This window comes from Haemaphysalis longicornis, unplaced genomic scaffold (genome assembly GCF_048455015.1).
Source record: "Haemaphysalis longicornis isolate Haplotype H1 unplaced genomic scaffold, Haemaphysalis longicornis Haplotype H1 scaffold_20, whole genome shotgun sequence".
In the NCBI taxonomy this organism is placed as follows: domain Eukaryota; kingdom Metazoa; phylum Arthropoda; class Arachnida; order Ixodida; family Ixodidae; genus Haemaphysalis; species Haemaphysalis longicornis.
In genome coordinates this window covers 2,463,065-2,490,815 of record NW_027526296.1, presented here as the reverse complement: position 1 = coordinate 2,490,815, position 27,751 = coordinate 2,463,065, and the positions used below count along the sequence as shown (strand labels likewise).

Sequence of the window (27,751 nt, the reverse complement as noted above, 5' to 3'; positions counted from 1 at the left end):
GGCCTGAAAATTAATATGCAGAAAACTAAGTAATGATCAATAACCTCGGGACAGCACAGCAGTTTGAGATAGGTGGCGAGGCAGTGGAAGTGGTAAGCGAATATATCTACTTAGGCCAAGTTGTGACCCCAGATCCCAACCATGAGGCAGAGATAATTAGAAGGATCAGAATGGGGAGGGGTTCATACGGCAGACATTCTCAGATAATGAATGGCAGTCTACCATTGTCGCTGAAGAAGAAAGTGTATGACAGCTGCATTTTACCGGTACTCACCTACGGGGCAGAATCTTGGAGAGAACGACTCAGCGGGCAATGGAGCGGAAAATGATAGGTGTAACATTAAGGGACAAGAAGAGAGCGGAGTGGGTCAGGGAGCAAACTGGTGTTAAAGACATATTAGTAGAAATTAAGAAGAAGAAATGGACGTGGGCAGGGCATGTAAGGCGAAGGCAAGATAACCGCTGGTCATTAAGGGTAACAGAGTGGATCCCTAGGGAAGGCAAGCGTTGCAGGGGGTGGCAGAAAGTTAGATGGGCAGATGAGATCAAGAAGTTTGCGGGGATAAATTGGTCACAGTTGACACAGGACCGAGATAATTGGAGAATAATGGGAGAGGCCTTTGCCTTGCAGTGGGCGTAGATAGGCTGGTGATGATGATGATGATAAAATGCTTACTGGGCTCTTTCTATTGTTCCTTGGATTGTCGACGAGACCGACGGCGAATTATAAAGAATAAGAAAAAAACATTTCGAGAGCTCCACCTGCGCGCCTGGAATTTTTAGCCATCTTCGGCGTCTGCGCATGTGCTCCTCACCTTTTAACCGCGGCGCTGTCCTATGGTAACCGTCCCCCTGAGTGATTGTATTAAGTGGAAAGGGCGACGCCACAAGAGAGTCGGCTGTCAAATTACGGCGTAGAGGCATGCTTATTTTAAACACTAACTTCCACTCAATCATACCCTACACCCTCCGAGGAGACTAAAGACGATTCTCGAGCGCTGACAGCTGCGAACAATGGAACTCCAGGCGTTGCTTAGAGCCAGATGAGAAGCCCTCCAGTTGCCGCGGAAGTGTCTCTGATGCGGGTTTCTGTACTTGCGAGCGCTTGGCTTCCTCATCTGCAAGTAAATATCACAGGATTAGAGCTGGCTGAACATTCGTATTGAGGTAAGTCGCTTTGATTCCTTGTACAATTTCGATCAGACACTTCCTCATAGGTTTCTCATTTATGCCTTCAAAACTGCCTCTTATATTTATTTTATTTATTTACCAGGCTTCCTATAGCGGCTTGGTTGTGTCCCTCTGTGCTGTCTGATACACGATTGAGTTTTACAGCCCCTGACGTTAGTGCATGTTCTGGGCCCCCACAAAACTATCAGCACTTCCTTCTTGAATTATGAAATTTATTTTGATCAGCTGAGGAACAAACAACTGCTGCATACGCTGCTTCAGACTTCAACTAAGAGCTTAGGGAAGTGTCGTACGTGGGGGAGAATCGTTCACCGCACCGTCCCCATTTCCTCCGAAACATTTTCATCGGTGTGAGGGTGAATGGACCTGGTCATTCACCTTGATGTTGAAAGCGCTCACGAATCCGGGACGAAGTTAGAAACGACAAACGACACGTCGCGAAGAATGGACAACGGACAACAACAAGAACTTTTCATCCTGGCGGTCACAAAGATGAACAAGTTACCAACTGACTGACTGACTGAGTGCCTGACTGACTGACTGACTGACTGACTGACTGACTGACTGACTGACTGACTGACTGACTGACTGAATGACCGACCGACCGACTGACGACTGTCTGACTGTCTGACTGATTGACTGAATGACCGACCGACCGACTGACTGACTGTCTGACTGTCTGACTGACTGACTGACTGACTGACTGACTGGCTGACTGACTGATTGATTGATTGATTGATTGATTGATTGATAGTAGGGTTTAACACACTGACGCAAACCAGGCGATAACGCGCGCGTTAGTGGAGCATCCGGATTAATTTTAACCACCTGGGGACCTTTAATATGCGCCGAAATCTCGACCACAAGACATTTTTATTTTCGCCTCCACGAGAAAACTCAAACTAGCCCAATTGTCCGTTCAGACCATTTACGCCAGCTGCGATCAAGCAACCCCGAAATGTAATTGTTTTTCTCTCGCGAGTTATTGACGAACCCTACGCGGCTTCAATTTCTGCTATTTCTGCTAGAACGGTAAACTATTTGGCCACCTTGTGGACAACAACCCAATTTCCGCCGTAGCAATCACCCCGGCCATTTGGCACGGCTTGCTTTCATTTGGCTATTAATTCATTGGTTTTCCCTTCTTTCCTACGTTTTGGTTTGCCCTTGCTTATTTATTTTATGCTGTCCCTCTTTATTTTTGCGGATTCCTGGGTACACCACTTGTTCGGTATATTTATTTTGGAAAACGTTACATATACTCGGGAGACAGACGCCCAAAAATGATCCGAGGATAATTGGCGCAACTGTAACTAAAGGGCTGTAAGAGGTGATATTGAGGTAATCTTAGTACGATAAACAATCAAAACGAGTAATATAAACCTTTATCCGTTAATCTTTCATAAGATCAGGACTGGGTCTGGACTGTGTTGCGCATGCGCCGTTACATCTTCCTGTGGACTGCGCCAATTATAGGGCCGATAGCACAGCCCCCTGATAAAATGGCAGCTCCGAGGACGGAGTAGTTAACACGGTCTATACAGAGGAGGTAGCCGCTATTTTCGTGCCCGGAATTTGAATAAAAATTGGGTGCGTAACTGATTGCTTCGCTGCAAACGTCGTCGAAAGACGAAAGTCGCCTGTCGTTCCTTCCACGCGACCCTTCATCCGCTCTCCCTTCCCGCCCTTCACGCTCTTCCACTCACCCTTCGCTCCTCTTGTGATTAAGTGAATGGACGTTTGTTCAACGGAATTCAATTATCCCGCCTTCACACTGCTCGCGCGTCACCTGTTAGGATAGCGCTCATACTTTTCTTTATTTTTTCTTTCTTCTACTGCCGCGAACAGCACGAGCGCACGATCTCCCTTCTCCATTTCCTTGGTTTTATCTCGCACGATCTGGCGCCTACATGCGCCATTTTTAATGCGGAACTTTTTTACTTGCTATCACAAAAGCCAACCCAACGTGTAACCTTAACTAAAAGAACGCGGGAGCTCATGGTTATTCGCGCTTACAAATGGTGCCAGCATTTTGAGAAGTTTTGAACAATTCTGCTGAGACATTCGCCTCCCGTTAAGTTCGCTGGGACCGCAACTTCGAATTAACACACCTTCTAATTCATCGAAGAACACAGTAAGAGCATTGTTATTAAGCCCCAGCACGCCTCCGTTCTTGATTCCGTTCAGAATATCGACTTTCGTCGCCAAGTCGAGCGTACGACATGGTTGCCAGGATACTTGAGACTTATCCCTCAAAATAGAATGCGGATGGGTTCACCACACAGACTGCTCACACAGCGCTGTGCGCAGCGAAAAAGGTTGATGACCTCATAAGAGAGAGATCCATACGCTGGCGCGACACTCAACTGGCCTGCTGCTTTATCAGCTGTGTGCTGCCTCAATTGAGATGGCTCCGACGTCAGTACAGAACACGGCGCTGCTTTTGCTATTGAAAAGTTTGAATTTTCTCGAGAAGGGAATGTCACCACGATGCATCTTATTACAATTAATTTCCAATTGCCGATTAAATGGGTTTTTGCTTAGCATTATCGACCGATATTTTTAATTGGAATGCATGTAAAATTGCCGGGATCAGCATGTCACCTCGAAATAACGGAAAATTTCCATTCGAATTCGAATTATCGAGAGCCGACGGTATATGCTTGTTTTTGACGAAATGTTCGAAATTTCGCCGGAAGGCTGAATCGAGGGATCGACAAACAGACACACAGCAACATTTTCGCATTTAAGTCGTCAAGGGAAGAGTATCGTCTTTCGAAGAGGATAAACAGACGGAAACAACACTATATGACTTGCTAACTCTGCTTCGTAATACATTTGGTTGGCACGATATCGTTTACGCTCATGATTTTGTGTTCGCGCTGAAGTAGAGGAAGGTAGGCGCACCATTACTGCAAGCTATCCACACCATAGTAATCGCGCTCATGCGCAGTTTATAAGACGAAGGTCTACGATCTCTGCGTTTCATGGAGTGCGTTGTGAGGTGAACAAAACCGGTAGTACAAAAAATAAGCGCGCGAGCCGAGCAGCGCACACAGGCAAAGGGAAACAGCTGTGCCAGAGAACGGCTGAAAGAGTATTGTTAGACAGAGCGACAGGGTAAGCGCCAAGAAAGGGAAGCAGCAGTGCCGTATGAGGGTACTCCGCTTCCTCACTTGCAATACCAACCACCTTGAGAGGTTAATATACCGACTGGGGCAGACAGGAAGCAGCGGGCGATGGATAGGGAGTATACAACTAGCTTCGGAGGGCGCAGTCCACGATTCTTCTCACATGTTGAGGGGAGGCTTCGAAACGCATAATAGAAAGTTCTACACGAGGTACAAAGTAGGTCATATCATAGTATCGTGTTCCATTTCTCAGAATGTTCTCAGCTCCCCCCGTAATTCGTGTTCCGTACAAACGTATCTTCTAAGAAAGCCACAGCACCAGCACCAAATGGCCATGTTGTGTGGATATTGTCAGGTAGAAATTAATCTATTTGGAAGCTTGTTTACATAGGAGGAGAAGTTACTGCGGGGGCTAAATGTGCAGCAGCTCACGCCAGCCCACCCGTCTCGCATCGTTGTCGCTCTCTCCCAACATGGTAGGAGAGAGTGCGCTACCCACCATGCTGGGTAGGACACTACCGGTTCGGAGCCCATCAGGGTTTATTCAGCTTTGGCATCGGTATTGTGTTCTTCTTCGGGTGCATATCCAGGCAGTAGAGGTGTGCTAATATATAGTTTGCAGGTGATAATTAATTAGACTTTCCCGTACCGACTGATACTAGAACCCACTACTTTCAAATAAGAATAGTAAAAACTGTCTTCAAACTGAATAGAAAGTTTCTGAACACAAAAATTTCGCCTTGTTCTACAGAGGTTCTCACACATGGCTGCAAGTAAGCAGATAGCTCCGAATTTTAAGACTTAACCCATCTCAGTTTTTATGTACCATATGAAGATTGATAAGAAAATTGTGCAAGAAACGTTAAATGAAAGATTGGGATCAAGATGACACCGCTGGGAAACACAAACTTGGCGTACACTGCCATGCCAAAAGACAAGTTTCGCAATGTGTTCTTAACACAGGAAGTATATTGGCTCGCCTCTCCAGTCAAATATTATTTATATGCAGTGCAAGCATTACCTATCCTTGCTAGGCATGCTACTCGCTTGAATGGCCGATACCTTACTTCAAGCATCGTCAACAAGAAATAACTCTCAGAATTTCACTTCATGGGCGGGTCACGTCATGTGCATGTGGTACAATTGGTAGACCATCCGTTTAACAGAGGGGCTGCGAATAGATCGTAGACGCGTCAGGGGTCGGCCGAGGTCTTGATGAAGATATGAGCTACGAAAATTTGTGGAGAGAGCAGGGACTCAGCTTCTCTAGGGATCCACTCTGTCAGCCGTACTGACCGACGGTTATCTTGACTTCGCATTACATGCTCGGCCCACGTCCATTTCTTCTTCTTAAGTTCTACTAATATGTCGTTAACACGCGTTTGTTCTATGACCCACTTCGTTGTCTTGTCCCTCAACGTTGCGCCTATCATCTTCCGTTCCATTGCACGCTGACTGGTCCTCAATTTAAGTTGAACCCTTTTAGTGAGCCTTCAAGTTTTTTCCCCGTAGACGAGTACCAGTAAGATGCAGGTGCCATACACGTTCTTCTTCAGAAACAATGGTAGGCTGCCATTCATTATCTGAGAATGCCTGCCAAATGCACTCCAAGCAATTCTTATCCGTCTAATTGTATCTGCCTAATGGTTGGAATCCGGGGTCACCACTGTCACTGCCTCGCCACCTATCTCAATCCGTTGTTCTTTCCCGAGGCTATTGAGCATTACTTTAGTTCTCTGCATAGTAATTTTCAGGCCCACGATTCACTCTGCTTGTCCAGTGCGTTAATCATGCTTTGCAATTCGTGCACCCAGTTACTTAGCAAGGCTACGCCATCATCAAACCCATGGTTACTGAGGTATTCTCTATTAACCCTTACCCCCACCTTTTCCCAATCCGATCTTCTTAATACCTGTTGTAAACAAGCGATAAATAACATTGGAGAGAACGTGTCTCCTTAGAAGACGCCCTTTCTTACCGGTATTTTACTGCTCTCCTTATGGAGGAATATCGCAGCTGTGGAACCATTGCCGGTGTCCTCTAGTATTCTTACAGAATGCTCGTCTACACCATGACTCCGCAGCCCTGATTCTCAGAAGGCAAGCGTGGCAGTGGGTGGCAGAAAGTTAGATGGGTCGATGAGATCAAAAATTTGGCGTGGATACATTTGTCGCCGTTAGTAGAGGACCGGGATAATTGGAGGTCTATTGGAGAGGCCTTTGCCCTGTAGTGCACGTAGACAGGCTGATAATGATGATGATGATGGACTCAGGTAGCACTCGACAGACGTGGCTGGAGATTTTTGGGGGAGGCTTTCGTCCTGCAGTACACAGAACCTGGCTGACGATAAGGATGATGATGAATAACTTGATTATACGCCTATGCCAATATAATGGCAGGTAACTTCTGTTCACCTATAGTAACGTGATCAGAAGTACCGTTCCGTTCCGACAAGGCTTATATGTGTCAAACTTTTAACGGCGGAGCTATTCAAGGGCTGGCGCTGACGAGTCTCTGCTGGCATGGTGTCACGCTCTTTCTGGGGCAGGTTGTTCGGCCCCGCAAAGGCCGGTACCCAGTATAGAAAAGCTAAATAAAAATGTCTTCAAAAGGCGATAGTCTTTGTATAGAATTGCCAAGGAAATGCCCTCGTTTGCTTTCCCGCTCCCCTCTCATGCTGTTCCTGTACCATGGCGCTCATCCCAAGGTAATCACACCAAAGGTTTGCTCAAGGCGATTTGAATTTACCGCGTTCCACTGCTACAGGCTGGTTTCCTCGATGCCAGCGCTGCAGTATGGCGGAGATGCGCGTGAATCGAGGCGACCGACTACAATATTTATAGAACCACGTGAACATAGTCCACGTGCGTTCTAAGCAGAACGTGGCACCTAGCTAGTGAAACCTTTCGTTGCTGTTTCCGTGTGATTTTTCATATGATGCCAGGAGGGGGCGCTTGCAACAGCAGGCGGTGGTTTTCTGCAGTAGATGTAGAATATCATTTGCTATCGAAAAACTAAGCACCCAGGAATTTTTAAATAATGGAACACTGTAAATATCCCTTGAGTACTAATTTCCTGTCTTTGATTTGCGTAATGTCTTGTCCTTGTTTAACAATGTCGAGAAGTATGAACATATAAACCAGGCTAAGAAGTTTTCGTTTGGCTGTGAGTATATAAGACTATTGCGCAATCTGTATTTTACTTTGGCCGGGTGGCTGAATCGAGTCACAGGCAGACAGACAGGCAGACCAAAATTTCTTTCTTTAAGTAGCCCAAGAAAGCTATCGTCTTTAAAAATTACATTTACACGAAGGTACTCATGTTTTGATATAACACGGCTTATATTGCTCCTGAAAAAAAATGTTTTCCGCGCAACACACCTGCATTTAGAGGGCAAGCCAGCCGACTTTAAGGGAATCGTGTAAGCTTAGTCTTTATGAGCTGGTTTTCCACATGGTGTGTTGCTCAGTGAAGCATGACCATTAACGGAAGGAATATGATTGCAAAAACTGTAAAACGGCACCAACTCTTGTGTTCTCAAAAGAATCCCGAAAGAAATTATAAGACAATTAGCTGCTGTGACTACTCTACAGTTACGCCGAGTTTCGTTCATCTGTCAGTATATTTATTTATTTTACTTGTCAATTTATTACCGCTACAGTCACACTAGGCTAGCACAACTTGATAACTACGAAATTTTACGTACAATGCTTGCTTTCGGTAATCGAATGGCTCGACAGGCAACAACGCCTTGTCTGGCGCGCCAAGACGGCTAATGCACGGCAAAGATAAGTGACACCACCGCTTCTTCAAAGTCGTCAAGAAAAATATAATTGATGCGTCCTACTTCCCGGAATCCTGGTGTGTTTGCTTTCTAGTGTTTGCACCCTCCGCGCAGCTGCTCTGGAAGGCATTTAAACGCCTCTGTTCTGAGCACCCACAGCGATTATTATTTTTTTTATACAACGTTTCCTTGAGGTTTTGTGCTACTGCCGACACGTCACCATAGGCAAAACGTCATTCTGTCGTAAGGGTGCCGGGAACAATAGCGCTTATTTTGTTTACACCAAGTCGACAGCAGCGCCTTCGCACCGAACATTTCTACATTATTTTACCATAATTAAACACCGACGTGTTTATTTCATCGTCGTAGTGTACATGATGCTGGGAGCCCGCTGTGACATCTGGCGTAAAACAGCGTGACTTAAGATAGGGACCCCCGCGGCGAATAACGCTTTTTCTCCGACCAATAACGTATTTGGCCGAGTCCTGTACTCTATGCAGCAACAAGTTCGCAGCTTGGTGTAGAGCGCGAACTGAATAATATTTGCACACTCTCGAAGCGCGAATACAATTGTACAAAACATCTTGGTGCGACCTCATAGATGCCGTCGAGACAGTTTGTATTTCCCACCACAAAACAAAGCAATTTGGTGGCGGCTGCAGTGAAACGGGTCATTATTAGCGTATCCTCGCTCCTCCTTGAACTTTAGAAATGGCCTTCCCCTTTGGGAGAATATAGAGTGCTGGCAGATAAAAGGTATTTTTAGAAAACACCTGTTTTGTGTATTGGCTTCGGCAATTCAGTTTACCACAAGCTCACTGTTAGAGAATTTGCGTATCGATCGCAACAAAATCACCTAAACAATCTGTAATAATTATCTTAAGGAAGAGAAGGAAATATGGCGAGAGCGGCCATAACATGACACCGACCCCAGAACTGTCCGATAATTTACTTTTCGCTTTTATATGTATCACTCCCGTTCCGTGAATTATAGTAATACAGATCCGAACCAGTTCCAGTACGGTACCCGGTAGACGGAGGCTGCAGCTAAGCATGAACACAACCGCTTTTGGGCTATCACGCCGCGGCACTCGACCGACCGGTCGGGTAGCGCGCACGGTACGAGAATGGGTTCAGCTCTACGTTATAACTATGGTTTCACCGTACATGCCCTTCAGGGAGCGATATGTTGCTAAAGGAGTACTTCGATTTGTAGACTAGAATTTGAGCGCGGGAACCAAGATATAGCACAGAAAATGGTCAACGCAAGAACAGTAAAGATAATTCGGTTAAGTAGAAAATAGGTATAACATTATGTGTTATTCCACTCTGTGATGGTGAATCACCCGCGAAGCTTTTTTAGCGCACGACGTAGAGAGCATACGAAATTATGATTGATTGATTATGAGTTTTAACGCGCCGATGCTACACAGGTAATTAGGCGTGCCGTAGTGGAGGGGTCCGGGTTAACTTAGGCTACCCAGGCGCACTTAACGTGCGCGGAAATCTCGAACAAACGGGCGCTTTCGCTTTGCATGAGAGTAAGTGAGTGAGTGAGTAAAAAAGACTTTATTAAATGCCGGCAACAGACGTAGTGTTGCCACTACGCCCGGACGGAGCCACTCGTCTGTCCTTTGGCCACTCTACTAGACGGGCAACGTCGCTACTCACTGCAGTGGTGGTCGCCCCCTTCCCCGGAGGGAGGATGGCGCCCCGCAGCTTTCACTCCGGTGCTGCCGTTCGAGAGCCGACAGGGTCTGCTGGACAGCTGAAAGTTGGTCCTCCTTGCTGTAACTTCGCGTGACGTCTTGATACCACGGCGGGAGGTCGGTCCTGTTTGAAGCCTCTACTGGTGTAACCTCACAGTCCCACAATAAATGGGCAGCAGTCGCTCTGGCGTTGTTACACAACACATACGTGTCGTCTGGGTACAGTTCTGGTGATATGTTCCGCATTATGACCGGGGTCAGTACTGAACTGGTCTGCAGTTGTCTGAATATTGATGCTTGCTCCCTAGTGAGCTCGGGGTGTGGCGGTGCCATCACCCTTCTATTGTTTCTGTAATACTTGGTTACACCTTGAAAGGTGTCGAACCTATCTTTGGTCTCCATCCTCCACTCTGCAGACGAATCCATTACTGTCGCGCGGCCTGCTAATTCTCGCGCTGCAGTATTAGCCGTCTCGTTGTGGTTGGCCATTGTCTGTGACACATCGTTCACTGCATGGGCGGGGAACCACTTCACTGTTATCCTCCGTTTGTTACGGTTCACCGCGGTGAGCACCCGCACTGCTCTACTGCACATTCGGCCTTTGGCAAAGTTACACACTGCACCCATTGAGTCATACAGCACTGTTGTTGTTTCCGGGTCGGCGATGGCCATGGCGATGGCCAGCTCCTCGGCATTCTGTGCTTCGCGTGTTGCGATGCTGGCTGCTGTTAATTTTTCCCCTGTCTTTGCATCAATGACCACAGCCGTGAAGCATCTACGGTCACTGTACTCGGCTGCGTCCACAAATCTGATACTGGGCACGTTAGAATGTTGTTCAAGCATGACTTTTGCCCTAGCCACTCTTTCTCTGTTGTGAGTAGGGTCCATATTGCGGGGGATACGATAGACCCTGGTTGCATTCCTGATGTCAGCCGGAATATCTTCTTGCTTGTTGAGGAGCCGAGTGTTTGACACTGTTTGCAGTCCTAGTTTGGCAACGATGGATCTGCCAGTCTTGGATCCCTTGAGGCGCTCGAGTTGTGCTACTCTCTGGGGTACACTGATTTCTTCTAACGTGTTGTGGATACCGAGCTCTACGAGCTTCTCCGTGTTTGCCAGACCGAGGACACCGATAGCTGCTTTGTACGCCTCGTTCAGACGGTTACGCTCATGTAGTAGCCATTCGTGGAAAGCCGCGGCGTAAGTAATGTGGCTGATTGCGAAGGATTGGATCAGCCGTAGCAGGCTGTCCTCTTCCATACCAGATCTTCTATTTGCCACTCGCTTAATGAGCTGCGTAGCTGCCGCGACTTTACCAATGAGACGGGTGACAGTCTCCTTGTTTCTACGGTTCCTCTCAATCAGAAAGCCCAGTACTCTGATCTTTGCGACCTCAGGGATCGTTTGCCCGTTGTTAGTTCGTAGCTTGATGTTGCTGTCTTGCTTGAGCCGTGTTGTCGGGGGAATAATCAGTAGTTCTGATTTACTCGGGGAGCAGACCAGGCTCGTGCCGTGCAGTTGATCTTCTATGGATTCTACAGCTTGTTGCAGGGAGGATTCGATGTGTCCGTCGCATCCACCTGGCACCCATAGTGTAATATCATCCGCGTATATCGCATGTCTCCCTTCTGGTACTGTTTCCAGTCGTCTTGCGACGCCAATCATTACAAGGTTGAAGAGTAACGGTGAAATCTCTGACCCTTGGGGAGTTCCCACACTTCCTAGCTTCCTTTCTTCGAGGGTGTGGTCACCTGCTTGCAGTGTTGCGGAGTTGCCACTCCGGAATTGGAATGATTCCGGATTCATTCCACCTTTTGGAGATGCCGGAATGGAATGGGAATGGAATGGCGACAACGCTTGGAGGTATGGAATGGGAATGCAATTAAGGGCCTTTTGCCCAGAATGGAATGGGAATGGAATGGGGATGTTTTAGACGACGGTGTCACCATTGCTGGCGCCTTCCAGCTACTTAATTAGTCTGTGGCGACGACTGCGTCGGTATATCTTAAAGGTGACGAAAAGGAGAACGCATACCCGCTATCTCGAGTGAGTGAATCCGCGCAACCTGCCGCAGCGTGTGTGAAAGTGAACTTCGACCTTGTGGGAATTGCGGAGCTCCGCCATCTTTCCTATCCCCTCGGCCCGCTGCGGAGGCGAGAGGGGTGGTACCTCTCTCTCCGCGGTCGCGCGCTTTCCCCTCCGGGAGGATCCCCGTGAGAGCGGGGGGCGCTGCCGAACCCCTCACGTGACAGGTTTTGCCCGGAAGCTCCGGCGGCCTGGTCCGCGAGGGGCGACAAGGAGAGGGCCTCTTTGGACACGAACCATCGTCGGGAGCGGCCGTAAGTACGACTCGCTCCTTTTTGGCCTTCCTTTGTCCGCCCTCGCGCCTGTCTCTCCCGCTGGCTAAGGTGGTCGACGGTGTAGAACGACGCGTCTCCTTTATTGCATTGCAATAAACGTCGGAGTGGGCGAATTCTGTGTCCTGTGTTCCTTGCTGTTCGCTGCCGATACGCCAAGTTGGTGATCCGTGGCGGTGTTCAGTGGAGCTAGCCTTGCGGCCGGATCTCGAGGATCGAGCTAGGCCGCCGTCAGAACCCTGGTCCCCACATTTTTGGCGCCCGAACGTGGGACTCGTTTTCAAGTGAATTCGAGGTTCGCTAACTCCGAGGAACATGGCACAGCATTACGAGTTGGCGGATTTGATGCTGTTGGCCGACCTTTGTGATCATGCCCGGGAGGTCCCGCGATGCTCTGCATCAACAGCGCCCACCGCAGCCGCAGGAGCGGCTCGGGTCCCCCTTCTCCACGGCCCCTACGCAACCGCGAGTGCGGCTTGCGCACCAACGGGAATTTCGGAAAGTTCTGAATTCCGCGAGCGCTATACGTCAGGTGACGCCGCGCTTTCAACCACCATGCGCCGGGCCTACGCAGAGGCTGCGGCTCGCGCGGCAACGAAAGCTTCGGAAAGTTCTGAATTCAACGAGCGCTATACGTCAGGTGACGCCGCGCTTTCAACCACCATGCGCCGGGCCTACGCAGATGCTGCGGCTCGCGCACCAACGAGAATTTCGGAAAGTTCTGAACTCCGCGAGCGCTATACGTCAGGTGACGCCGCGCTTCCAACCACCATGCGACGGGCCTACGCAGATGCTGCGGCTTGCGCGGCAACGAAAATTTCGGAAAGTTCCGAATTCCACGAGCGCTCTACGTCAGGTGACGCCGCGCTTTCAACCCCCATGCGCCGGGCCTACGCAAATGCTGAAGCCCCATGCGGCGCGCCTCTCGTGCAAGTGAGCACGCAGGCGCCCGTAAGCGAAGGAATGACTGTGGATGCAGCTTCCATCGCGAACGCTCTCGCAGGCGCCATGCAGCAAGTGCTGCAGGCGGCGCGCTCACCCGCTCCCAGGGTGCAGCTACCGATGCCGACGTATAGCGGTTATAGCGATCAAGTGAGCGCGAACGCTTTCCTGCTGGCTCTGAGCCGTTACGAGCAGGCGACCGGCATCAGCGAGAGCGAGGTGCTGCACAGAGTTCTGCCCGCAGCCCTAGTCGACCATGCCGCCCGGTGGTATCGAGTGATAGGCCACACGGCGCGCACGATGGATGACTTCCGAACGATGTTCAGGGAGGAATTCCTGCCCGTCGACTACCTCCCGCGGATGCGTAGAGAGTTGGAAATGCGCACCCAAGCTCCGGACGAATCGATGATCGAGTAAGTCCGTGTGATGCAGGAGCTTTACGAGTACGCCGACCCACATGCCCCGAACTCGGAGCGGGTCGATCGGGTCATCAGGCAATGCCACCCCACCTTTGCCTTGTACTTGAGGAACTGCAGGTGCAGAGATCTCAACGAGCTGGCGGCCGAATCTCGTCGTGTGCAAGCAGCAATTGCGGCTGCACGCGCGTATCGGCCACCGCCGCCTCCGGTGGAAACACTGGAACCAAGCTGTGCTTGGCGCGGCGTTACGGGCAGCGGACGAGTCGAGGTCGGCTCTACGTTGATACCCGGCCAGCGAGAAACGCTCGGTCTCGGGGACCGAGCGCTGGACCCCTACTCGTATGGGTTGCGCAACGCGGAGGCGATACGGCCGGAGGTCCTGGCAGCCCCGCGCGCTGTGCACACAACAAACCGGTCAGGTGATCGGCCGGCGAACGCACGCCCAAGTGGGCTTCCCTACACGGGATCGGCGCTGCCGCAGTTGCTGGCACCCGCTCACAACTCTCCCCCGGAGAACCGGATGCGGCCAGCTGGCCGCGGAGCGTACGAGCAGCCTCGATCGGCGCAGCAAACAGCACGGAATTCTGTTCGCTGTTTCAGGTGTGGCCAAGTTGGTCACATGATGCGAATCTGCCCAGGTGGACAGGGAAACGCAGCGGGCCGCCGGTGAAGTCGCCGGCGGCTGATCAACGCGCCCGAGAGGAAAACATCACCGCGCCCGCCGCATTCAGAGTCGTAGTTCCGACCAGCGCGCCTGCGCCCTTTCTCGACCTCGCAATTGCGGGACGGAGTTTTAAGGCACTGCTGGACACCGGGGCAAGCACTTCACTCGTAGGGGACGAGGTCGTTTCCCATCTCGAGCGCAAAGCTATTCGGCTGCGGGCGCGGAAGTTGCCTCTCCAGCTTGCGTGTGGTGATGTTACGTCACGCGGTGACGTACGCCTCGTCGTGCGTTGGAGTCAGCGTGTACGGCGAATGCGTTTCGTCCACTTGCCCGGACTGACGGTCCCAGTCATTCTGGGGAGAGACTTTATGTCCAAGGTTGGACTGGTCGTGGACATCGGCAAGGGAGGCTATCGGGAGGGCCCGTTTACGCCGCTAAAGCCGTTCGCCCAACCGCCGCCTGCAGCGAGGTCGCTGTGTGAGGCTGCCGCCGAAACGTCCCGCGCGCCGAGGGAAGCAAAAGCTCCAGGCGCAGCCGATAGCCGGCGCGCGCGGCCCCCTCCGAGCTCGGGTGTCGCCGCTCCCGGCGCGGTTGATTTCTCCTGCGCCGCCAGCCCTCCAGCCCGAAATCAGAGCGAGGAGTTAGGCGCGCTCCTAGCAGGTGCTAGTGAGCTGACAGCGGCGCAGCGTTACCGCGTCGTGGACGTCGGCAACGGAGGCTATCGGGAGGGCCCGTTTATGCCGCTAAAACCGTTTTCCGAGCCGCCGCCCGCAGAGAAGTCACTGCATGGGCGCGCCGCCGAAACGTCTCTCGCGCCGCGGTAAGCAAAAGCTTCAGGCGCTGCCGGTAGCCGGCGCGCGCAGCAACCTCCGGGCTCGGTCGTTGCTGCTGCCGCGGCTGATTTCTTCTGCGCTGCGCGCCTTCCACCCCGAGGTCAGGGCGAGGAATTGAGCGCGCTCCTAGCAAGTGCTAGCGAGCTGACAGCAGCGCAGCGTGACCGCGTCTTGTCGTTGTTAGGTGACTTCGGCGAGATATTCACTGAGCAAGCAGGTTGCACAAGGTTGGTGCAGCACTGCATAGACAGCGGCGATGCTCAACCATGGAAATGCAATCCCCGGCCTGTCAGCCCCGCCAAGAGGCAGGCAACTGACGAGGCGCTGGAGGAACTGCTGAAAGCAGGCATTATCCGCCGCTCGATGAGCCCTTGGGGGTTTCCAGTGGTGCTCGTTCGAAAGAAGAACGGTAGCTGGCGTTTGTGCGTCGACTATCGGCGGCTGAATGCGGTCACGAAAAAGGATGCGTACCCCTTCCCGAGCGTTGACGAAATCGTCGCAAATCTCGGTGGCGCAAAATACTTCTCCATTTTGGACGCCAGCAAGGGGTACCTTCAGGTCGAGATGCGTCCCGGCGATGAATGCAAGACAGCGTTCACTTGCCATCGGGGGCTTTACGAGTTCGTACGTATGCCTTTCGGTTTGTGTGGAAGTCCGAGCACATTCCAACGCGTGATTGACCGGGTGCTCGGTGAGGCAAAGTGGCAGCATGCCCTTGCCTATTTGGACGACATTGTCGTCTACTCCCACACCTTCGAGGAGCACCTCTGCCACCTGAGAGACGTCCTGGGACGACTCAGGGCGGCTGGCATAACCATCAATCCTGCCAAGGCGCAAATATGCAGCGCTCAAGTGAGCCTGCTCGGCTATCGGATCGAACGCGGACAGGTGTACCCCGATCCCGAGAAACTCCGGGCGATCTTGGAGTTTCCCACGCCGAAGGATGTCGCCGGAGTTCGGCGCTTCCTAGGGATGATCGGCTACTACCGCCAGTTTATCCCCGCTTGCGTGCGCCTGCAAGCACCCTTGACAAAGTTGTTGAGGAAATCCGCCCCTTGGGAGTGGGGAGAGGAGCAGGAGAGCAGCCTACGCCAACTGGCGAAAGCTGTTGCAGACATTGCATCGCTGAAACTGCCGGATCTGAACAGGCCATTCGTGATCCAAACAGACGCGAGTGACCTCGGCGTAGGGGCAGTGCTCCTCCAGGTGGATGGAGAACAACTGCGACCCGTGGCTTTTGCGAGCCGTGCGCTGACACCGGCAGAGAGAAACTACTCGGTCACCGAGAAGGAGTGTCTGGCCATAATCTACGCACTTCGAAAGTTCGAGATGTACGTAGAGGGGGTCAAATTCACGATCGACACTGATCACATGGCCCTCACATGGCTTTCCCGCCTCCGTGAGCCCAGCGGGAGGCTCGCGCGATGGGCCCTGGCATTGCAACGCTTCGAATTCGAAGTTCGCTACCGCAAAGGTGCCACGAATGTGGTCGCGAACGCGCTGTCACGGGCGCCGGTGGACGACACCCAACCGGCCGGAGAGGCCGAGGAGGACGCTGTAGGTCAGCGACCCTTCTCGGCGCGGGGAGAGCGCGGAACGCGGGAGGACCCAAGTTTCGGAAGCTCAGAGCACGTGCATCTCGTCGGGGGAGGAGTTCCGCTCGAGGTTGCGTTCAGTCGAGAAGAGCTAGTCGAGGCTCAGCAGGAGGACTTGTTTTGTCGGGAGGTGATCGCCAGTCTTAATGAAGAGACGGACCCTCAGGCAAATCGAACACCGGTGAATGACGGGCGCCGGGAAGCTGCTGGTATTGCGGCTGGCGCGGGCTCTAAGGCAGCTGGTATTGCTGCGAGCGAGTTGGAAAGTTACCTGCTTGACGCCGATGGAGCTCTGCTGAAATACGTGCCCGGCAAAAATGACTCAAGTGAGTGCTTTAAATCCGTTATCCCGAGTAAGCTGAGGTGTGCTGCATTGCAGCACTACCACGACGCAGACGGCCACGGTAGCGCGCCAAAGGCATGGCGGAAGCTTTGTCGGTATGCTACCTGGCCCGGCATGAAGGCACAAGTATGTAGGTACGTACGCACATGCCACGTCTGCCAAGAGCGCAAACCGCGAGGCGGTAAGGCGCCAGGCTTGCTTCAGCCTATCGTGAGCACAAAGCCGTGGGAGGTCCTGGCGTGCGATCTGATGGGCCCGCTGCCGCGCAGCAAGAGAGGGCACAAGTTTGTACTCGTGGTGACATGCCACTTCAGTGGGATCGCTGAACTCTATCCGCTGCGCAAAGCGACAGCATAGGAGGTCCTGCAAAAGCTGTCTGAGGTGTTTTGTCGCTACGGATTTCCGGAGCGGCTGATTACCGACAACGCCGCGTATTTCACATCAAGGTTGTTTCGTGAAGCGTGCGCGGCAATGGGTGTCAGGCAGCAAACAACATCGTGCTATCACCCCCAGTCTAACGTGACGGAGCGCCGAAATCGAGACATAAAGCCACTGCTTGGGGCATATGCCCGGCGGCAACAAGACTGGGATGAGCACTTGAGCTCGATCTCCTTCGCTCTGCGCACAAGCGTGAATCGGTGCACGGGCTTCACGCCCGCATGCCTGATGTTCGGCAGGGAGCTGAACACACCGACGGACACGGTTCTGGCCAGGAGGTCGACCGCAGTCCGCGCGAAAGCAGCAGATGCGGCTTACGCGCGGCGCTTGCGCGAGCGTTTGGCAGAAGCCATCAAGGAGGCGAACCGCAGCCGCGGTAAGGCCAGGGTCGACCAAAAGGCGGCCTACGACCGAGCTCATCGAGACGTGGCATACCAACTGGGCGACACTGTCTTGAAACGTAACCACGCGCTGAGCGATGCCAGCGCAGGGTTCGCGGCCGGTCTCGCACCCAAGTGGGTAGGACCGTTCGTAGTCGCCGAGAAGATCTCGCGGCTGAATTACAAGCTGAAAGACCCGAGGTCTGGTCGAATAAGCGGCCCCATTCACGTGGGCGAGCTGAAGCAGTACTTTCCACGGGGAGAAACTGCCGACGCTCCCACTCCGTACTCGCGAGGTCGCGAGCTAGAGGGAAGTGCGGAAGGAAGGTTCCCGACGCACCGCTACAACACCCGCAACCGGCGAGATCGCTGACCGGGTCACCGCCCTCCAGCGCGCAAAGTTGCGCACAGGAAGGGTTGCCAGAGGAAGCTCTTCGAGGCGCGCCAACGAAACGCGCAGCCTACACCGTGAGGTCCGGCAATGCGTTGCACGGGGTGACTCCAGAGGGCGCCAGCCGGCAGGAAGCCACTGCTGACGCTCCCACTTCGGGCTCGCGAGGTCGTGAGCTAAAGGGAGGAGGTGCGGAGGGAAGGTTCCCGACGCACCGCCCCACATCCGCGATCGGCGAGGTCGCTGACCAGGTGGGCCACCGTCTCCGGAGGGTTCAAGCCCGCACGCCCAGGGTTCGAGCGACCCTCCAACCACGACGCCACCACACCACGCCAGGCCTGCAGCGGGCCAGCCGGGCCAGCCGCCACCCCGGGGGGAACGAGAGCCCAGCTGTATGCCAAAACGACCCCGCAGCCCGTACAGCGAGTGAGCTGCGCGGCGGGCCGGCTCTTGCGGTCAGCTGATCGCGCCCCCTTCTCCATGGTGGCGGAGGCGCTCGCCCGAGGTGCGCCGAGCGAAAGCCATCGCCGAGCGCTGGGCTAACTGGCCACCTGGGAGGCAGCACTACGAACGCGGCCTCCAGCCCGGGTCCGGGCATCAGAGGTGGTCACTGCTGAACCCGCAAGCAGCGGAAGCCGCCGGCGGTGCGGCAGGCAAGCGCCCCGTCGGCGCGGGGCGAACCGCTGCGGGAAGTGACCGCCTGGGAGCAGCCGGCTGCCCGGGCCCTGTTCTCAACCAGCCCAGCCTACTTCTCCGGCGGGGCCTGCGGACCTGGGGCTGGCTGACGAAATCAAGTCAACTGGCGGACTGTGGCGAACTATGTGGTGATTGTGGCGAACTAGGTGGTGGCAGTGCGGTGCAACGCGGACGTTGGCGCAGTTGCGCATGTTCGGGATCGGACTTTCTTGGACTTGCTCAAGGAGGTGTGCCAGGCAGCGAAACGAACGGTGAGGTCATCGTTCGCCGGAGCCCTCGAGGTCGAGCGGCTTTGGTCAAAGGGGGGAGGGATGTGGGAATTGCGGAGCTCCGCCATCTTTCCTATCCCCTCGGCCCGCCGCGGAGGCGAGAGGGGTGGTACCTCTCTCTCCGCGGTCGCGCGCTTTCCCCTCCGGGAGGATCCCCGTGAGAGTGGGGGGCGCTGCCGAACCCCTCACGTGACAGGTTTTGCCCGGAAGCTCCGGCGGCCTGGTCCGTGACGGGCGACAAGGAGAGGGCCTCTTTGGATACGAACCATCATCGGGAGCGGCCGTAAGTACGACTCGCTCCTTTTTGGCCTTCCTTTGTCCGCCCTCGCGCCTGTCTCTCCCGCTGGCTAAGGTGGTCGGCGGTGTAGAACGACGCGCCCGACGTCTCCTTTATTGCATTGCAATAAACGTCGGAGTGGGCGAATTCTGTGTCCTGTGTTCCTTGCTGTTCGCTGCCGATACGCCAAGTTGGTGATCCGTGGCGGTGTTCAGTGGAGCTAGCCTTGCGGCCGGATCTCGAGGATCGAGCTAGGCCGCTGTCAGAACCCTGGTCCCCACAACCTGCGCAAGCACGTCTGTGTGGTGGTGCTGTTAGGTCGGCTCTTCAAGCTTTGGCAGGCTGCGGGTAACGGAGGGAGGGAGGAAATAATGAAATATGCAATATTGAGGCATAGCTTCTCTGTACAACTGTCCGTGGCACCGATGGTAGACCGGCGTTTCTCACACTGGCAAGCGCCGTGTAGCCAGGCCAGCAAGTGGGGAATAGCGTGGAGAAGCGGAGGGGATACAAACGGCACACATCCGAAGCCACGGTGTTTCTCACCAAAAGATGATGCTGCGAAGTCCTGGAGCTAACAATATAAAGCGTTCGCTCATGAAACATAAAACAACGAGTAGATAATTCAGGGACTTATCTACTAATGCGTAGAATTCTTACGCCGCCTGTCGTGAGGGTAGGTTTTTTTTCAGCCACATTTTTTTCGATGCTGTCCCACCAATTATCTTCATTTACGTTATTACAACGACTACATTTGGGACTTTTCCGAAATCTGCAATGTTTTGTAAATGCAGGGCGTTACATGGTTCATCATTTCCCCTAATTATTTTATATTTGGCTTCATTTTTTTTATTTTTTTCAAAATTTCGTTCGAACAATATATGTCTATTAACGCTATTACAACGATTGCAGGTGGAACTTTCGCGAATGATGCATTATTGTGGAGACAGCATGCGGTATACGATTTGACATTGTCCGTATTTTATTCAATATATTTCTTATTTTTTAGTTTTTCAAAAATTCGTAATGCCAATCATCTCCATTTAGGTTATTACAACGAATACATTTGAAACTTTTACAAAATCTGCATTTTTGTGGAAATGAGGGCGTTACACGTTTCGCCATTTTTCGTAATTTTTATTTAATTCTCTTATCTTTTTTTTAGTTTTTCGAATTTTTGTGCGACTTGTTATATCCATTTACGCCATAACAGCGAATACATTGGGAACTTTCGCGATATCTGCACTTTTGTGGAACTGCAGAGCGTTACACGGCTCTGGTGTAGGAGTACTCGGCAAAGAACGCTACGCATTAAAACTGTTAAAGGTGTTCTGTGCCGCTGCCCTCCCGTCTCTCGCATTGGTACAGTAGTATTAGTGTAGTGCTCGATGCTGTATATTCACTTGAAATCATTCAAGTAAGCATTTAGAATACGTGTACATGTGAGCAAGCTCCGCGCGACATGTCTCTTAGTCATCCACAGCGTTCTAATGGCGTTGATTCTTTGGTACGCAAAGCAGATAGCAAGATAGCATGCGACGGACTGCGCACTGAAGCGGAAAAAGCCTACATAAACGTAAGAGCGTAATAACAGTTTCATCTCGCATCGCTCAATAACAAACGTTAAAACCCACTAACGTGCAAATACTATAATATTGCCGCGAACCATACATTGGGTTTGTTTATTTGTGTTTTGCTTTTACCGCCCGGCTGCGCCGGTCTGCGTTATCCCTGCGCCAAGGGAAGCGCGTGTTCCATTCTTTCTTTCTGTGCCGCATGTGTTATCTGTTGTGATAGGGAGAGCATTCTGATCTAACGTGAACAGTCCAGAATAATCTTCTTGGATCTACTATGTTCTCGATGTGAATCGACGTTTCGAGAACCACGTGCGCCGAAAGATAAAAAGCCTGCAGTGCGGACGCCGGGGCATTCGATTCGACGACACTCGCCTGTGCAAGTCACTTTGTTGACCGCTGCTTCGCCGCCTTTGTATTCTTTTGAGTTTTCAGGGGAGCACAAGTTCGCTCCAATAAACGTGTTTCTTATTCAAGACAACTGCATCGTCCTTGTCTTCGTGACATCTGGTGGAGGTGCGGGGTACGCACCCTTCATACCCACTACAACCTCGGGAAGCCGCCAAGCCAGTCCAACAAGAGCCAGCCTCCGCCTGCAAGATTTACCACCCGAGTCTGGTCTACTGCCGGAGAAGAAGAAGAAAGACGTCGCAACCAGCACCATGCTCAACCAAGCCAATCCTCCTGTCGTTCTGCAGCAGCCACGGGAACCGCCATCATTCCGAGGAGCCCCCGCAGAAGACCCAGAAGAATAGTTGGAGAAACTGGAGTGCGTCCGGAAATTCAACAGGTGGGACGACGCAGAAACGTTCGGGCACGTTTTCTTTTATTTGGAAGATTCAGCTTCCACTTGATTCGAGAACCACGAGAGCTCCTTGACAAACTGGGCTCAGTTCAAAAGCGAGTTAACTAATACCTTCACTACCGTGGTCAGAAAAGAACGTGCAGCGCTTTCACTTGAAACTCGAACACAGCACCCCAACGAAGGGGTAGTGATCTTTGTTAAGGAGATGAAAAGGTTGTTTCGACGTGCGGATCTGGAGATGACAGAAGAAAACAAACTAAGGTTTCTCATGCGAGGGGTAAAGCAGGAGCTTTTTTCTTGCCTTGTCCGCGATCCTCCCAAGACGGTGGCCGAGTTTTCGTCTGAGGCGGCCGCGATGGAGAAGACGCTGGAAGTTCGAACGAGGCAGTACGATCGCCCGGTCAACGTGCTGGTTTCCGATCGGTGCCGGGGCTACAAGCTCCGACACACTGCGTGAGACCATACGTACAGTGGTCAGGGAGGAGCTTCGGAAGCTTTTTCCGACGACGCCGCAACCTCAAGTGACTTCCCTGACTGACGTCATCCGCGAAGAAGTCGAACACGCTTTGGGCACTTCTATGCCATCCGAGGCACCCCGCAAGCCACAGGCGATGACCTACTCCGCGGCTGTTCGTCGACCCCGCCCTGCTCCAACCCGTCTACAAGAAGCGCCACCGTACCGCCGTCCACTCCCGCCGCCGTCCCCACTGTCGCCGCCGTCGACCGTACCGCCGTACACAGTCCAAACCCAGACGCCGAGGAAGACTGACGTTTGGCGAACGCCAGATCATCGACCGCTGTTCTACCATTGCGGAGAGCCGATCACATCTATCGTCGCTGCCCGTACAGGAGGCCCGGACTGCGTGGTTTCTCCGTCGACGCCCCACGCCCCCGACCCGGCCAGCGCCCTACTGAGATCGACGAATACCTGTCCAACACCAACCGAGGACCCACCCGCTCACACCGATCGGCGTCGCCCTACCCATACCAGTCGCCTAACCGCCGTAGCAATGCTGATTTCGCACGTGGAAGGTCCCCCAGCCCACGCGGGGGAAACTAAAAGCAGCAACTTCTGGAGGTGAAGTTGCTCTACGGCGAAAAACTGGAAACCCTCCAACGACGCAAGGACGCGCTGAAGACAGTGATTCACGACATGCCCTCATCCCGACGACCCTACCTAACCCTGACGAGACTCCCGAAGACGACGACAGCTACACGGCGCGACGCCTACCCGACCTGACCAAGACGTCCGTTGAGAAGACGACGACAACGACGATGCACAGTGCCCGACCGTCAACACGTACAACCAGAGATACGACGCCCCGACGAACCCGGAACTCGAGGAAGACTGCATCTGACGTCAAGGTGTCCATCGACGGCTTTCACGTAGTCACCCTCGTAGACACGGGAGCTGACTATTCGGTAATGAGCGGACCATTTGCGTCTAAACTGAAGAAAGTTATAACCAGATGGGACGGTCCGCACATACGCACAGCAGGAGGCCACCTCGTGACGCCAAGTGGAACGTGCACATCGCGCGTCACCATAGACGGCACAACGTACCCTGCGGCGTTCGTCGTTCAGCCTAACTGCTCCCGCGACGTAATTCTTGGAATGGCCTTTTTGATGGACAACGGTGCAATAATCGATCTGCAGACTCAGTCAATAACTTTTTCCCCCCATCACTCCATGACGACGGAACCGAACCCCGAACGACGTGCTGCCGTAAGTATTGCCGATGATCATGTCAGCCTGCCACCCCGCGCAAGCTTGATGGTCGCAGTCTACTGTGAAGATGCTGCTCCTGACGTCGACGCTATCGCAGACACTGATCAAAGGGTGCTTCTCGACCGTGGGTGTGTCTGTCGCAAGAGGTATTGCGCTCTTCAAGGAACACCAATCCCACACTTTGGTTACTAATTTCACCGAGGAGTACCAGCATATTAACAAGGGCGCGGCAATTGCATTCCTCGAAGAAACGCAAGAAGCAAGTGACGTGATCGCGGTCGCCGACTTTGAACGCACACCCGTAGAAACCTTCAAGCTCCCGCAGCACTTCGACGTGAATCCGGCGCTACCGCAAGAACAACGGAACAAAGTATTCGTTTTTCTGCGTCGCTATAGCGAATGTTTTTCGTCGAGCGCAAAACTACGTCAGACCCCTCTAGCGAAGCACCGAATATTAACCGAAGATGGAGCCCGACCTACCCGACAGTCACCGTACCGCGTCTCTTCACACGAACGGGAAGCCATCCGGACTGAAGCCGACGACATGCTCAGCGACGACATTATACAGCCATCGAAAAGCCCCGGGGCTGTGCCCGTCGTACTCGTAAAGAAAAAAGACGGCACATTAAGGTTTTGCGTTGACTACCGGCGACTGAACAAAATCACGAAAAAGGACGTGTACCCCCTCCCCCGAATCGACGACGCCCTCGACCACCTCTGCCACGCGAAGTACTTCTCATCGATGGACCTGAAGACCGGCTACTGGCAAATTGAAGTGGACGAGAGAGACCGAGAGAAGACTGCATTTATAACCCCAGACGGCCTATCCGAGTTCAAGGTGATGCCGTTTGGGCTGTGCACAGCACCAGCGACGTTTCAAAGAGTCATAGACACTGCTAGCTGGCCTTAAGTGGCACACCTGCCTCGTATACCTCGACGACGTAGTGGTATTCGCCCGGACTTTGAACGAACACCTTGCAAGGTTGGAGTCTGTACTCGAGGCCATTCGTACGTCGGGGTTGACGCTGAAGCCTGAAAAGTGCCGTTTCGCATACGGGGAACTCAAGTTCTTGGGCCACGTCGGCAACGCCGCGGGAGTCCTACCTGACCGGGCAAAAACTTCAGCCATTGCGAACTTCCCAAGGCCGAAAGACAAAAAAGGCGTGCGAAGATTTCTCGGGCTGTGCGCATACTACCGGCGCTTCGTCGCAAACTTCGCAGGCATTGCAGAGCCACTAACGCGCTTGACGAAAGATAGCACCCCTTTCAGCTGGGAAAACGACCAAGAAAAAGCATTCTGCGAGCTGCGAAAACGCCTGCAAAGCCCGCCCGTGCTCGCTCATTTCGACGAAAATGCCGAAACGGAAATGCACACGGACGCCGGTGATAAAGGCTTGGCTGCCGTCCTTGTTCAAAAGCAAAGCGGCTGCGAAAGGGTAATCGCCTATGCCAGCCGTGGTCTGTCGAAGGAGGAGAAAAACTATTCTGCCTCTGAGAAAGAGTGCCTGACTATTATATGGTCGATTTTAAATTTCGCCCATACGTGTATGGAAAGCATTTCAAGGTTGTAACAGACCATCATGTGCTGTGTTGGCTCGCCAATTTGAAGGACCCCTTTGGCCGTCTTGGGCGGTGGAGCTTGCGCCTCTGGCCGTCTCCAGTCGACGTTACAGTCGTTTATAAATCTGGCAGGAAACATTCCGACGCCGACTGCTTGTCCCGCGCCCCCGTCGACCCACCACCACAAGACTCTGATGAACACAGCGCGTTCTTCGGGATTGTGACGGAGACCGACCTAGCCGCCCAGCAGCGTCCCGACCCCGACTTACGCATCATAATCGAGTACCTCGAGGAATGCAACGTTGCCGTTCCTAGGACCTTCAAACGCAGCTTACCAGCATTCAGCCTGAGAAACTCCGTCCTCGTGAAGAAGAATTTCAGCCCCGGAACAAGAGCGAATTACCTTCTCGTCATCCCCGCGGACCTTGGTGACGAAAGTTTGGAAGCGTGCCACGACTACCCCTCTTCCGGACATCTGGGCACAGCCCGCACTATTGGAAAAATCAAGGCGAGGTACTACTGGCCCGGCCTAACCTCTGACGTCACCCACTACGTCTGGAGCTGCCGTGATTTCCAGCGACGAAAAACGCCCCCAACAAGACCCGCCGGACTTCTGCAACCGATCGCCGTCCCATCGAGACCATTTCGACAGATAGGAATGGACCTTTTAGGCCCGTTCCCTACGTCACGATCACAGAGCAAGTAGATTGTGGTAGCGACAGACTACATGACGCGCTACGCAGAGACCGCCGCTCTTCCGAGGGGGACTGCACAAGAAGTGGCGAAGTTCGTTATAAGCCAAGTTATGCTGCGACATGGAGCCCCGGAAGTCTTAATCACAGACCGCGGAACGGCATTTACTGCGGAGCTGATGCAAGGAGTATTACGCTACAGAAACACGGATCACCGAAGAACGACGGCGTACCACCCCCAAACGAACGGACTAACAGAACGTCTGAACAAGACAATCGCAGATATGCTGTCAATGAACGTTGACGTTGAACATAAGACTTGGGACGAAGTGCTCCCGTATGTCACATTTGCGTAAAACACGGCTATCCAGGAGACGACGCAGCTGACGCCGTTCGAGCTTGTCTACGGTAGAAGGCCGACTACGATGCTCGACGCCATGCTTCCGCACGTAGAAGACGACGACTTCAACGCCGACGTCCATGGATATCTTCAACGTGCGGAGGAGGTCCGCCAGCTCGCTCGAGTTCGTATAACGGACCAGCACCTGGTGGACGCGGGCCGCTACAACCTCCGACGCCGAGACGCCGAGTACCAACCAGGGCATCATGTGTGGGTTTGGACTCCCGTCCGACGACGCGGACTCAGTGAGAAGCTTCTGCGACGGTATTTCGGACCCTACCAGATTCTACGACGTGTTGGCCAACTTACCTACGAAGTGATCCCCGATGGTGACCCCGGCACATCACGACAACGCACGCGGCCTGAAGTCGTCCACGTGGTTCGCTTAAAACCTTTCTACGGACGATGACGAACTTTTATTTTCATTTGTTCGGACTGTCGCTTATGTTAGCATCTGGTCGATGCACTCTTAGAGGGGGGGGGGGTAATGCCGCGAACCATACATTGGGTTTGTTTATTTGTGTTTTGCTTTTACCGCCCGGCTTCGCCGGTCTGTGTTATCACTGCGCCAAGGGAAGCCCGTGTTCCATTCTTTCTTTCTGTGCCGCATGTGTTATCTGTTGTGATAGGGAAAGCATTCCGATCTAACGTGAACAGTCCAGAATAATCTTCTTGGATCCACTATGTTCTCAATGTGAATCGACGTTTCGATAACCACGCGCGCCGAAAGATAAAAAGCCTGCAGAACAGACGCCGGGGCATTCGATTCGACGACACTCGACTGTGCAAGTGACTTTGTTGACCGCTGCTTCGCCGCCTCTGTATTCTTTTGAGTTTTCAGGGGAGTACAAGTTCGCTCCAATAAACGTGTTTCTCATTCAAGACAACTGCATCGTCCTTGTGTTCGTGACAATATATACTCGATACGTTACTTATTATGCAAAAAGGGGCAGTGCGACACTGAACCTTTTTAAAGCGAATGCTTTCTTAGTAGGACCGAGCACATTCTCTCAAAAATTTATTACATTACCCTTTATACCGGTTGCTCGAACGAACAGCTCTGATAAGGTCTCTACACACGGCGCGTGCGTAAAACCGGGTACCGCAAATGAAGTCTCTCTTTTTCTCTGTCTCTCTGAAACTGGACTTCCATTGTGTCAAAACACTTACTTCAAAATCGCAAAAAACGAACGGGTGTAAATGAGACAACACACCCTTCGATCATGAAAAAGGAGTACAATAATGAACCTTTACCTTTATCTCATAAACCACGTTACTTTGCAAATACATTTAGATCGTTCGTAGTTGCATTTACTTGTCAAAAATTGCCTCATGGGTTCGTTCTTCCCCTGCGATTTGGGTGCTTGAAGGTCTGACGATCGGTTAGCAGCACTTTCCGCGAAAGCTGGACGCATTTTTAGCTTTCGCGCTTCTTTCTACTTTCGATAGGACGGGACGGTAATTTTTTGCGTTGGGTAGTTGTTCTGCACAATATATGTAAACAACCTGTAACACCCGCCAACTTTGGTGACAAGTGGCACATTCTGCTTACCTTTGCAGTTTTAAACCCGTA

General features: G+C 52.6%; 1 protein-coding gene across 2 annotated transcripts in view; it reads left to right on the top strand.

Annotated features, from left to right (window-relative positions):
* The first annotated feature begins 640 nt into the window (after positions 1-640).
* Positions 641-27,751, top strand: part of LOC144172293 (beta-1,4-N-acetylgalactosaminyltransferase bre-4-like) — a 126,878-nt gene continuing 99,767 nt past the window's right edge. Inside the window, exon 1 of one of the 2 annotated variants that reach the window (XM_077701044.1) lies at positions 641-1,167. The gene's annotated coding sequence lies outside the window, so the exon portion shown is untranslated. The remainder of the gene's footprint in view (positions 1,168-27,751) is intronic. The other variant, XM_077701046.1, reaches the window with a different exon arrangement.